The 14,392-nt window shown below is 38.7% G+C and overlaps 1 long non-coding RNA gene across 1 annotated transcript; it reads right to left on the bottom strand.

The window, feature by feature from the left end:
- Positions 1 to 10,017: 10,017 nt before the first annotated feature.
- LOC121906550 lies at positions 10,018 to 13,569 on the bottom strand. Its single transcript, XR_006098667.1, has 2 exons — positions 11,121 to 13,569; positions 10,018 to 11,033 (listed from the first exon to the last, which is right to left on the bottom strand). It is a non-coding gene; the product is annotated as an uncharacterized LOC121906550 (long non-coding RNA).
- Positions 13,570 to 14,392: the final 823 nt, after the last annotated feature.

Below are 14,392 nucleotides of genomic sequence, written 5' to 3'. Positions count from 1 at the left end.
TTTCCCCCATTGTGTGGATATATTTATGTGTATGTGTTTCTACATTCCAGCATGTGTGTTGTTAAATGAGTGTATGCAGTGTGTGTCTTCAACGCACATGATATGACCACAGAGTCTCGTGCACAGCATGCAGTCCACCAACAGACAACATCAGGTCCCTCCAATAAACCATGCGAAATGTTCCACCCAAGGTTACAGTCACAACCACAAAACAACAACAACTAAGACAGCCGTGAGACCTAATCATTATTTGGCAGTAGTAGCGAAGCCATGTCAGGGTGAAGCCCCCAACATTCTGCTTCCTAGTCACATTTTAATCATCTGCAATTAGTTTTGTTTTAATAACACTTACAATTAAAGGTCCCCCTGTTTGCATAATTCATGACACAGCAGCGCTGATGTCAGAAATCAAATGCAACAAATTAGAAATAACAAGTTTGAGACACTGTGATTCAATTAAGATCCGGGGAAACATTGGGCCATGCATAATTGAGGGGCCAGTAAGGCAAGACTCATGTCAGGCCTGTCAGCCCTGCTGCAGCTATTGGATTTGGCCTGTCACACACACTCAAATCAGCCCTGTAAAAATTACAGGTTACATTGATTTCTTGTTTTTATTTGTGAGTGCTTGTGAGTGTGCTGAGTGCGTGAGTGTGTATGTGTGTGCTAATGTGGGAGTGCATGTATGTGTGTCTTCTCTACATGCATGTGTGCACATATACTGTACAGTATATATGTACAGTAACATGTGTACACATGTTTGTTTGTCAGTGTATGTTCTGTATGTGGGTGTGCTCACGTGTGCAGTGCTGCAAGGGCAGGATATAAATCAGGTGTGGGAGACCATGCAGGGGTGAGAGCTGCAGCCACATCTGGAGCTCCAACTTTGCAGGTCAGGTGCTTCAGATGTTGAGTGGAGCTGAGGTGAGCTGTGGGCGAACACACAAGGCTAACAAACCACATGATCATTTCCAATTATTATTGTTATGGTTATAGTAAGAACATCAGTACTAGCACTTGTATTCAACTCTGCCTGCTATTTGCAGCAACTTAGAAAACATGTGCTTGTGCATCCATTTGTGTGCACATCTGTGTGTGTTAGTGTACTGTGTGTGCGTAATCCCTTGATACCGCATGACTGAGGTTTAGAAGGCACCTTACATGGTGTGCCAAGTTGCAAATGTTGTGTTTGTTCACCACATTACGCATCAGCTGTAATAACAAACACATATGCACAAGCTCACTGAGGGGCTAACAACACCCACCACAGAATTAATGTGGATTTATATAAAAAAGTTCTACTCCGTGTTGCGTGAGTGTATTTGTGCTTATGTATGCGTGGTATATGTGCTTTCCCTTCTGTCTTTGTATTCAGTTCTACCTGCAGTTAAAAAAAGTAAAGTTTGGTCACTTCAGTCACATCAGATCATGAGGCTGATCAGGACACATCTATAAAATAAAATCTCTGCACACCAGAGACCATTGTAGCCAGGCAGTTTTCTCCCTAAACTGTGTGTGTTTGCGCAAAAAGAAAGCAAATATGGGGTATAAAATGTGCCCTGTGTTATGAAACACTTACAGGGTTTTAATTATCACACAATTTTCAGGGATTGTTGAAAGCAAAGGAAATGGAATCACTTCTTTGAGTTTGAAAACACCCCCTAATGCTTATTTAATTAAACAATCGTAACCACATCTCATAAAGTGCTCAGAGTTAATAAGATTTCCTAAGCAAACCCACATTAACGCAGACTGCTGCCATGCTTTTGAAAATCTGCATTCTCAAGATGGTGTTTGGCAAACTGAGGCAGAACTGGGGCAAATTACACTATAAAGTTCAATTTTATGTGTGTACTTGGTAATTTAAAAAGTGTCAGTGATGTCACATTTCATTTTAGGATATTGATATTGCCATCTGAAAAAGGGAGGAAATCAAAACCACGTAAACATGTCTACCAAAACACTTCCTGTATGAAGTATTTTCAGATCTGGATCTTGCTGAATTGCTGCAAGGGTAGGAAGGAAACATGTGTTAGTAAACTACCAGACGCAGCCACACGTTGCCTTCAGAGTCAGTAATTTCTGACTGAATAATCACTAATGACTGAGGACCAATAGCTCCCCGAAGCATCATCTCAATCTCTCCTGTGACTGGCTAATTGTAGCCAGACACACTAACCTCCCTGTGGCCTGTGTCCTGGCTGTAACCCTGGCACTTCTCTTTTTCAAATTCAGCCTCTCACTCTTCTTTTCTCTTGCTGTTTTATCAGCCTTTTTTTTTAAATTGGCCCACTTCTGTTCTCTCCCTTTTGCTTTTGCTTCCCCTCCACCCCCCACCCCTTTCAGCTCAGCTCAGCTACGACGACATATGGGAAACTTTTTCAGGCTGATTGCTCCAATCTGATTAAGGGAAGTTATGTAGCTGCCATTTATCGCTGCTGTTGTGATCCGGCAAGCAGCTGTGACGTTAAGGCCCTCAGTTGCTTTTTCTCTCGATGCCTGTTCTCAGTCCAAACTTATCCATTAGATCCTGTTCAGACTCCTCCGATTGTTCTAACTGCCAAGGCTGCACCATGAATCAAAACCTCTGGCATACAGACAGATCTCTCCATAATTGTGCAGTTCAAAACAATGCCATGCCCACTTAAAGCTAGAGTGGCCTGTGCTCACTTAATTTAGAGTCAGACAGAAACAAGAGGGAGGGGGTAGTGGGGGAAAAGTGCTAGAAAAAAAGGAAAAAAAAAACTTTCCCGCGAGAGGCGATTTTACATTACATTAATGCAGTTGGTTTGGGTTCAACAAAAGGGGGACTTGGCCTGAGGAGCTGAGCGGAGAGGGGAATTAGAGCATTTAGCCATCTCCAGACGCAAGAGAGAAATGAGCCTTGTGGCCTTTGTGTTATCTAATCTCGTTTGCATTTCCTTTCAGCATCATGAAAGAGAAATGTAATAGGGGCCTGATTGTGTTTGTTTGGTGAAATTCTCATTTAGGCTGCTGTGACTATGTGCCTCTGCAAATAATTCTCTCTTGGCTATGATTTTGTGTGTGTACTACCCACATTGGTGGTGTGTATAGTTTGTGGAGTGCTTTGAGATGATGAAAAACAGCAGCCTTAAAACCGAAGACATCACCGATTCTGTCTCTGACGCGTGAACAGCTCGGATCATAGCTCTGAGTGATTGACTAGCGGAAGGAAAGTGCAGGCCTGATGACAAAAGAGATGGAAAATGGACATGGAGTGGATTTGACATGATGAGTGCCAATGCCCCCATTGATCAGTAGCATTGACATCCCTCCCAGAACCCTGGAAGGTTAGGTTGGAGTAGGCAGGCAGCTGAAGGTCACAGCTCACTGTCACAGCACTGTCCAATCACATTACACATCATGCCGCCTGCGAAACTGCTCGCCTTCCTCACATGATGGACAGATGACAATCATCCTCGCTCTATTGTCTCACTCAGTCTCCTCAACTCTTAGATAGGCTATGTGTTTTGGAGATTTTGCTCCTATTTATATATTTAAAAAGTGTCAAACTATATTGTTGGTAAAAGTGTCAAACTATAACATCATCTGTATCAAAACTTTTACTAACTTAATGATGATTAATGATTGTATTTTGTTTTCCACCATCCCCAATTTTCACTTTCTGGCCCTGCAATTGCACAGAGCAGCTGATTTATTGCTAGGGGTCAGTCAGAGAAGGTGTTTGTGCTGGTAGCCAATGGGCTCTTTGTGTTTATGATGAGGGGAGAGAGGATGGAAAGGTGATTTAGGTAGACAGCAGGTCTGCTTCTTCTCAGTGCAAACCTCCAGTAGACAGGCCATTAACAGAGGTGACAGGGAAAAGCAGTGGCAATCGCTTTGATTCTGATTTACACCCATGCTGAAAAACCCAAACAAATTAGAGGAACAAAATAATACACAGCGAGAAATAAATCACATTAATGATTAGGCTTTGAACGACAGTCAGACATGAAAGCGAGTGGTGGTGGGGGCATCTGGAGGAGAGGATGGCAGATTATGAGATGATATTAGGAGCTGTCTTCACAGAAAGACTGAGAACAATCAGGCACCAGCAGTAACAAGGAGAAGGTCTTTGTTCTTCTCTCTACTCAGTAACTAACATGTTATTATTCAAGTCAACAGCCACTAGAACCTCGTTAGTAGGCCAAGCAGCTTACTGCTCATTAGCTGACAAAAGGGTGAAATCCATTGACAAGAAATGCAGTAAATGTAGCTCGTGGAGCTTTTTGCCTGTATGCAGAATACAAGATTTGTTAAAATTAAAAAATGCACTTTTTCATGGCACAAGCAATGTTTTTGTTAAGAGATAACATTTTAATTGTCATACAGTATAAAGATATTTGGGATGGGCCTTTTTCAGTTCAGTTATAATGATCACTACAACACAGTAAAGCCTTTCTTAAATATGAATACAGTTTATGTAGTATACAATAGTTACAGTAATTTGGTAGCTCTTTACATTCAGAGCTTGGTAATCACAAGGTAATAGTGGGGTATTATTTAAATAATAAAGAGGTAATAATAATGTAATATAATGGTAATTAATTAACAAGTAATAACATAGTATTAACAATGGGTATAACTAGGTAATATTAGACTTAAATTTTTGAGTAATAAGTGGCCAAAAACAAAGGGGTAATTATGCGGAAACACATCTAAAGATAACAATGAGGCAGAACTATTTAGTAAATAGCACTGTAAAATTTTGGTAACAATACCGTAACCTGCTAATAAGGTTATATCATATTTTTTGAAAAAATGACAATAATTAGGTAATATGGTTCATATTTTCCAAAATATTATGGGCTACTATCAATGTAATACCCTCAAAATTACATGAGAATTCATGGAAGTTAAAATTGGTAATTACCAGATTGTAGGGCTGAAATTCCTCCTCCTTTATGTTCCAAACATTACCTTTTGTTTTAAGGTAATATTGTAAAAATTATTATTTTAATGCTGTGTTGCTTTGTTACCTGGAAACACACCTGGTAGTTTCTGTGTAATAGCCATGAATCAGAGCTGCAAAATGCACAACTACAAGTTCCTACTTAATTTTATGGTAATATTTCCTAAAACTGAAAACCAAGGGTCAGAGAAACAGATATGTAATTTTAAATTTAATAACATGAATCAAGCATGAAAAATACACAACAGCTGTTTCTATTTAGTCCTATGGTTATTTTACAGTACGCGAGAGATGCGCCAGTATACTGTTTTTACTATATACTGCAGTGAAATATTCTGACAGTATCAATACTGCCAAGCATTTCCATTACCCTCATTACTGTGATTATCATTATTTTCAGAGGCCACTGAACACAGAGCAGTGTTCCTGCCTTCATCAGCAGTTTTATTTTGTTTAGCCACATGGAAGGAGCTTTCTACTGGTCAAACAGAGGTACAGAGAACCACTGACGAGCTCTCTGGACATGACTTTCTATATTAATGTTAGCCGTCAATCCACTGAGGTGTGGCTAACTTATGGGTGTTTAGTTGTAATATTCACTGAGAGAGAGCTGACTGACAAAATCCCTGCCTCAAGATCACTCACATCATGTTCTTCCTCACAGGTCAGCTTCCACTCTGCTGGTGTTTGTGAGTCGTTATGTGGAGAAGGTGTGTAGAAAGGCAGTCAGCACTACTGGCCTGTAAGAGCTAGAGATAACAAAAACAGGGATTTATTCATCTCGTATCGTTCCTAACTTTAATGGATCATAACATATCAGGTGTGGAAATAATCTGCAGAAACCAAACTTTTCTGTGGATGTCAGTTTTTGAGCCAACAAAAGCCAAAATGTGGACTGCAACAGACTAGGTAAGCTTTGTTTTTAGCCTAGCTGATTGCTGGAAATGCCTTTTGCTATGTTGTAAGAGATGAAAGTCTAAGCTTTACGATAGGCTCATAAGGAATCTTATCAATATTAATTCGAATTCACAACACAACCTGCTCTCAAGGTACTGAAATTTGATTGATCTAACGTGGTAACAAGGCATGATTGGTTGTCCCTAGCGTAAACAAGATTCCAAGCTGAAGCAGTTGTTGATCACTTGTGGCCCCTACCGGCCAGTTAAGAGGGGTGAGGAGTCAGCAGTCAATGGAGGCATAAAACAGAGCCATCTATAGCATTATAAAATAGTTTTTTTCAAAAATTGTGAATCACCACAACCACGAGAGGTCCTTGAGCATACAGTCATAGATGTATACAAAATATTAGGCTGATGGGTCCAGTAGTATGCGTGATTAGCTGCGGACAGATACACACATGGACACACACACACACACACGACCAAACGCATGATCCCCTCCAGGCTTACACCTGGTGGAGATCAAAATTAATGAATTTTCAAAATATAAATAGGTGCTCATAATCTAAGAGACACAAACACTGAGCTGCATTTAAAGTGATTTCCAGTCAACTGTCTTAAACTTTCAACAATCTACTTTTGTTTACAGTTTTCAAACTGTTTTTGATGTTTTTTTATGAGTCCAACAAAGCTGCAACATACAGAACACTGTTCAGTTAATAAAATCCCAGGTGATCATGTTAGAAAGTCATTTAACTATATTTTAGCACTATTAGTAGGATTTCAGGAAACGTCGATTATCGTGATAATACCATTTACCGTGATATTTCTACCTACGATAACAATAATCTCATTTTACCATGAAATTAAGTAGAAATATGTAGTTATGCATTTTGCAGCACTGATTCATGGCTATTACACAGAAACTACCAGATGTGTTTCCAGGTATCACATCACAGCATTGAAATAATAATTTTTACAGTATTACCTCGTTCTAGTCTAATATTACCTAGTTACACCCATTGGTAATACCACACTATGACTTGTTAATTACCATTATATTACATTATTATTACCTCTTTATTATCAAAATATTACCCCACTATTACCTTGTTATTACCAAGCTGGAGTTGCTACCGTTAATTTTTATTGTTAATGATTTATGTCATTCTTATGTTATATATGTTGTTGCCACTTGAATTAATATTTTCTATGTCTGTTTCAAAGGGACAAATAATGTAAATCCAGTTATAAAGATGTTCTGCCCTCATCAATAAATAGTAAGGCACTTAATGGTCATACAATTGTTTCTGGGCTGATTCTGGCCTTATTATTATGTGTTTGAAAAACCTACAAACAATGTTGGTGTATGAATGTTTTCACTTGTGGCAGTAACTTATTTTTTTAGATACTTGTGGTAGTGGCAACAAGCTGTGAACAAACATTGACACACAGTATTACCACTTTTTAAGTTGATATATTGTTATCTATTTATACATCTAGCAGATATGACACAACATCCGCATTCATTTGGAGACGTATTTGTGTCCATCTGGTGAATGTACACTCACCAAACACTTTATTAAGAACACCTGCTCCTAATGCAACCCAATACAACAGCTCTGCCATAAATTATACCTTTACAAAGCTTATACATTTTCAGTTTTTGTTGACATTGTCAGAAAGGTGATAATTGTCCTTTATGTTTATTATTAAGGGCGTAGTGGGTGGTGGTGGTGTAGTGGAGTGCATTATACTGAAGTAGTAGTATATTTTGCCTCCCTCATGAATGTTAATGTGGTGGACAAAACATTAGGAACACTTTTCAATTTGATTGTATTAGATTGAACAGGTGTTCCTAATAAAGTGCTTGGTGAGTGTAAGTCCCATATTCACTCTCTTTCTAGCTCTGTCTCCACTGACTGCTAAGGGAAATATCTGGCTCTTAAGTCGCTTAATGCTTCATTTTGTCCACCAGGTAGTCGCTAACTTTGTCTGACTGCCAGGCAGGTATGGCACAGTGGTCTTTTTCTCTGGAAACAGCTGCCTGCTCGTGAGACTGAACCAAAACAGTAAAGTTGTGGGACAAGACAACCAAAAAAATGGGCTAAAAGATGCTATAAAGCTCTGTTAAGTAAAGTGCGGAACCCTGTGATAAATCTCTGATGGTTTACCACTATGAGCGACCCCTTTCATATTACAAATAGTCACTTGATTCATTGTAATTAAATTAAAATAAATTCAATTAAGTAAATGTATTATTAAAATATAAATAATTAAAAATGAAATAATATTTAAAAAATTAAGTTTAAGGATGATCCCAGTCAACAAATTTACGTAACTGGTATGAGATTTATCCTCTGCATCAGTTCAGGTATCAGAATCAGTATTGGGAAGAGGCAGGAGGTACATTAACTACAATATAGCAGATGCTTCAATCAGAAAGGGTTTTGCTGCTCAGAGAAAACTGCCAACCTACTGCACATCTGACCTGTTGATAGACTGTTGCTGCTCAAAACGCTGAGTGCTGCTAAATAAACTGGTCCGAGCCAAGTAGCTTACTGCACTGTGGTCCCACGGTGAATTCCAGATGACAGCACTAATGGATGATCCTGTGATGTAATCATCTCTATCCCTACTTCCTTGTTCAGCAGATGGGCTGTATTTCCCATTCAGACCTCTGAGATTGAAAGCTCCTTAATGCAAACATGCAAAACTCATTACACTTCTTATGTATGCACTCCTGCTGGAGATCCACAATGATTACATAATTCCATTTGATTTAAGTTAAATAGCCCCCAAATGCTTTCCTACAATCACATTTGACAGTTGGTCTAGAAGGTGAAGCCTCAGATTATGTTTGTCTCCATCTTTGGAGCTATAGTATGCGAATGATGACTTACAGCTTTCTGAAGGAGGACTGAGTTACATAAATGTTCCTTGTCAATCTGCACTCTTAACAACTGTGTAAACAGAATTAACCACAACATCACAGAACGACCCAATAACACAAACCGCTAATGAGGTCCTGAAATTTGCCATGTAAATCATTGTGACTATGATCCTCAAAGCTTGTTCTACATATATTGTTGACTAGCTGTAATATTAGCCATGTGACCCCAGAATATCTCTAAAATGGGTAAAACTATGAACCACAATGCACATTGCCATTTCTTGTGACAGAAAGATTTCCAGAGTGATAATTCTTCAAGATAAGTAGATGTTTTGACAGTGTTGAATGTTACCGAGGGTTACATTTCCCAGATACACACCATATTGGCAGAGAAATTGCATTTTTTCTTCTTTCTGTCAAGTTGTGGTTGTTTCCAACTCTGTTCTATCCATTCAACCAACAACTTCAACGTCAAATATACTTTAAATATACTGTAGGTATTTGTTGACACAGTTGACAGTCAGGCCCACTGAAGGTAAAGCAGCTCAAACCAGGTTGATTCTTCTCTCCAGTCACTATCAACCAGTGACATCACTGGCAGACAGTTTTGAACCTTTTTTTATACACATTCGACAGGGTTTCAGAAAGACCAAAAGAATTTGTTATAGGGCTGCAACTGCAGATTATCATCTTCAAAATTGGTGTGCTATTCTGCAGGGATAACATTTGCCACTTTTAAACCCAGTGTGGTGCAATCACAAACACCACTTTTCATTGGCAGGCATTGTAAACTTCATTGTAAACTGCAACTGGTAGATATCAATTCTCATTGTGAGCTGCCAGAATTGTGGTAGCTAAGCTAGCAAGGCTAACCATTGGCCTTTGAGGGATTACTTCCTTGCCAATGCTCCGCAGATGACCCAAAGCTTTTGAATTTCTATTCATTATCAATTACCAGTTTTTTAACTCAACATTATCCATTAGAATCACAAAATGTACAACTTGTCTGTTATTACCTGTTATGCATACTCCTGTACTGTAAGTTATTGCATCAATCTAAACAAGATGTGAACCAGATGTTGAATGCTAAGAAGTTGTCACTTATGTTTGGTAAAATAACAAGGTGCTCAAATATTACAGCCAGTAAAGGAGTTGGAATGTGGACGGAAATGATGAGCAAGCTTTCTATGGAATTTTGGTTGCACTTTATTTTATGGTACACTGATTAGATGTTATTTAACATTTAATGCTACCACTGTGGGCCTATGATAACTTAATTAGACAACACAGGCTGTAATTACACAAATTTATTGGGCATAACCTTTTTAATAGTCAGACAAAACACTGAGAGCTCAGAGGACAATGCATTTATTTGGCCTTTATTTAACATAGTTTCACTCTCTTATAGGGCCATTTGTTGCTCATTAGAAGAAAACTGTACTGTAAACTTAAGTCAAACCACATCGGGTCACATCTGGTCACTACTTCACACATCCCTCGTAGCCTGGATGTTTTCTGGAGTTCCATGGAGTTTGTAGGTAGTAATACATAGCCTAATACATGCTTCCTTGACACCCAGTAACATTAGGCTATGGAAGCTGCCAGGACATTGCATCTTTATTTCCACTGTTAGACCATTATTAGACTTTCTTAGAGGGTAATTTGCAACACATTACAACAGAACTGTACTGTAAACTAAATTGAAATCACATATCTGCTACTTGAGACATACCTACACCTTCTTCGGCTGGTCCCATGCTGGATGTCCTTCCTGTGTCTACCAGCAATGTCAAAATATGTCATTACCATCATCAATGTTTCCATTCAGTTGTTCTGCTAAAATGTATGTATTATTATGCATTCTGCAGCTTTATACATTCTATATGTCCAGATTAACAACTTAATATGCTTTATGTTCTAAAATGGTCCAACCAACGTCCTGTCTGACCCAGACGTCTGTTATACATCTTAATGTCACTTTCAAGAAAATCCTTATAATAAATGATATATAACCAAACACTCAGCAAACACATTAAGTATCTTAGTTAAGACATATGCATTCATTTTTACAGAAACACACTGAGTCAATATTAACGTGCAACAGTATTTCATTTGGATAAACAACACTGATGAAAGATGATCATCAAAAGTACACCTTTCTGTAGATAATATAACAATTTGAATTCTTAATTCTTTTAATTCAGTCTAATGCACTTTTCTCCAGTTTCCATCAAGGTGGTGCAGGCTAATGCTAATGCTAACTCCAGGATGTAAACAGCTGCAGCTGCTGTTAATCCTCGTTGTAACTCTGAGGAAAACAGAGGCTATAAATTACTAAACTCCTCATCAACATGAATGTTGTAGAACATACACGCCAACATAATAGCAAACTTACCTGACAGTTATTTCTGCACCATTTCTGTCTTCTTGGTCCTGTTGCGAGCAGCATGTACATTCTCTGCTCTCAACTCTTGTAGTGAACTACATGTATTCTCGTGAGACGGGAGCGTGTCTCGCCCACAAGCATGAAGATAATACATCCATGATGAAGATATGTGTCTCAATAGTAAACCCTTCGTAACTTTTATTAACCCAGACGAAGCTCACATCACTGCTGAACTGTTTAAAACATATAACGCCCAACGATGTTGATTCTATGTGGAGAGGACGTCCCTCTATGATAATCTGCTCTCAACCAATTAATGAATAAAAAAGCTTTTGTATGAAAAATACGAAAACAAAACACCCATAGATGTGCTGCACAGTGAAACTTTGAGAAGTATTTGAAGTGTTTTTGAAGTCAGGTCCAGGTGGACCTTTATTGAACGTGGCAAGGATGACACCCTGTGACCGTCTGCTTACAACAGTTTTTAAACAAAAATTGGATTAGACCTGATATTCATTAGGAGAAACTGACACTTACACCTGCATATCTGTATTCCAAATATGTGCACACGTGACTTGAGATTCATAATTTGCATTTCAGGTGCATGTTGCTGTTTTTGGCATCTGGAGCCAATTTTGGCCAGTGACACAATGTCGCTGTGGGAACAATGTTTGCTGGGATATTTTGGATCTGATATGGCATTGTATTTGATTTCTAATTAGACTATGATCTTGTAAAATGGGATTCTAATAGCTTATAATTCTAATTAGAGCATAATTTGGTATACCAGTGTCTATTGTGGGTCTAATATGGCATTATATGCAGTTTCTAATTACAGCATAATTTAGGTGTATGGTGTCTAATTAGGGTATAACTGTGTTTGTTTACAGTCTAATAAAGAACATATTATTTCTAGTTTTTGTCTTAATAGATATAAAGTACGTCTTATCAGTGTACTGTAAAATAAAGTGTGAAATTTTCATTAAGCAATGAAAGGTAGTGGAACAGAAGCTACCTCCAGAAGTGTTGCTGGACATGTGCTGTCTATATCTGCTCAGATAATAAGAGATGTACTTCCACCTGTCACTGACAAGCCTGTATGTCATCCTGTCCAAGCATCCAGTCTACCAGTAGCTGGGCTACAGCAGCGTCTGCTCTCCCTGGGGAGCAGGGTAACAGAATCCCAGGCTTATACAGACATCTACACAAAGGACAGGCCTGCAGTGGCAGGTGGCCCCAGCATAGATAAGTGCGTTTTCTGTTGGTTTTTTTTGGGGGGGTGGGTTGTGAATGAAGGAGGACTGCTCACTTCCAGCGCCTGTTCTTCTGATGCCGCCCGTGGGCGTGACACAAGGAGGTGGGACTCAGAGTGAAGCAGTACACTGTAGACATGCTGATCTGTTTATGTCTGTGTTAATGCATAAGCAACCCCCCTCCAACCCCAGCCGCCTGCACACAGACACAGACACAGACACAGACACACACACACACACACACACAGAGTCAGAGGGACCACAGACTTTCTGCTCTCTCATGCTTGCCTTTCTGAGGCGGTCCAAGTTACAAATGCTTCATTTAAAGCTTGAAAAACACATACCACGCTAAACTTCCACCCCTCAGTTACTATTGCTACGCACGTTGCTTTCTAATGTAGCACAGCATGTATGCAGTTTGCAGTTGTAACGGTGGCAGATCTACCACGTGAAATTTGACGGCTTTTGAATCCATGGGTCCTTGTAATTAAGCTTTTAATTTCGTATTGGCAACTGCTGATTTTGCTGGCTGAAATGACAACTGTGTTGGCAGATTTACTAAACTGTAGCTAGCTAGCCAATCAATGTTAATCCTGTGAATTAACAGTATCTCTGTGATTTGGTTAAAAATCCAGTTCCTTATGGCTTTTAAATGTCTTAAGCTGATTTGTATGATCATTAGAACTCTGCAAAAGGGTCTTAGATATGTATTTGAAACAAACATAATTCAGGACTGAGTGATGATGCAAAATAGACTAAAACAGTCTAAAAACAGGTCTCAGGTAAAAGTTTGCATCCTCACCAGTTGATGATCTATGTAGAAGACATGGAAACAAATAAGTAGCATCATTCTATCCTGCAACTTGGACAGGAAACACGGAGGTTAGCTTTATGCTTTAATGGTAGTATTTTCGTACAATGTGTTTCACTTTTATGTGTTTCACTTTTAGGAGAAAAGGCTTTGTGAATGAGGACTCACTGATGAGTTTATGTCACAGTTAAACCTCCCCAAATCCACCAGTATATTACCCTAAACTCTGACATAGTAGCATCTAGAACTGGTGTTAGACCAACTTCCAAACAGTAAATGTTCCAGTTGTGGATGCAGGGCTTTTTCTAATTTAATCCGTAAACCCACAAAGTAAATGTAGTTACAGTCAACCCCAACTCACAGCAGTTTGTGAAACAGTCACGAAATTTAATCTATAGATTCATGTACATGGACACAAATGTTCCATTTTTTTTGTGACACTCAGCACAACTTTCAAACCAGTGTATTTCAATTGTGCCTGCACCATGTTTTTTTTTCTTGGTCGGGACTCGGCAGCACTGAAGCTGTATTGTTTTTTCTCACTTGTTATTCATTTTTAACTATAATCACTGCATTACTCAACATTTAATCACAAGATTTTATCCTTGTTTTTACTTCTTCATTTGAATTTCATCAGTAGTCTACAGTCAATGGTCCATATCAATCCAGTGGGTAGACTGGATTTTCCTTACTGTGCTAAAAACGAAAACACAAGGGTGTCCGTAACTCAACAAAACAATAGGTTAATGTTAAGGCCATCAGTTTTATTTCTCCTTTGATTCTGAGAAACAACTTTTTTTTTTGATAGGCTAAAGAAGGGCATTGTGTTGAGGGTGGACGTGGTGCGTTTGACTACTGTTTTGGTTTCACTGCTGTCGTTGGGCTTCATTCCATTTCAAATTGCCGCCAGTCCACCGCAACCAAAATCAAAATGCCACTATCTCTGTTAAGAAAAGGCATTTTATAGCCTGTGATTGTAAAATGTGAAGTCACTCATTTTATATTTCCAAGAATATGTGGCTGAGGATATTTAATATGAAATCATCTTTCTTAAAGCAGTGTCATCCAATAAAGCACTTATTTTAGCCTGTTAGCATCTGCTACCACCAATTTTACTGAGAAAAATACATAAAACAGCTTGCAAGATAATTAAATCTGTGTCTATGGAGCTGTGCAAAAGTTAATCAGGGATCATTTCTAAGAAATGGAACAAAACC

The sequence above is a fragment of the Thunnus maccoyii genome, chromosome 11 (assembly GCF_910596095.1).
Source record: "Thunnus maccoyii chromosome 11, fThuMac1.1, whole genome shotgun sequence".
Taxonomy (NCBI): Eukaryota; Metazoa; Chordata; class Actinopteri; order Scombriformes; family Scombridae; genus Thunnus; species Thunnus maccoyii.
Note: the sequence above shows the minus strand (reverse complement) of the source record. Positions and strands in the feature narration are given on the sequence as shown.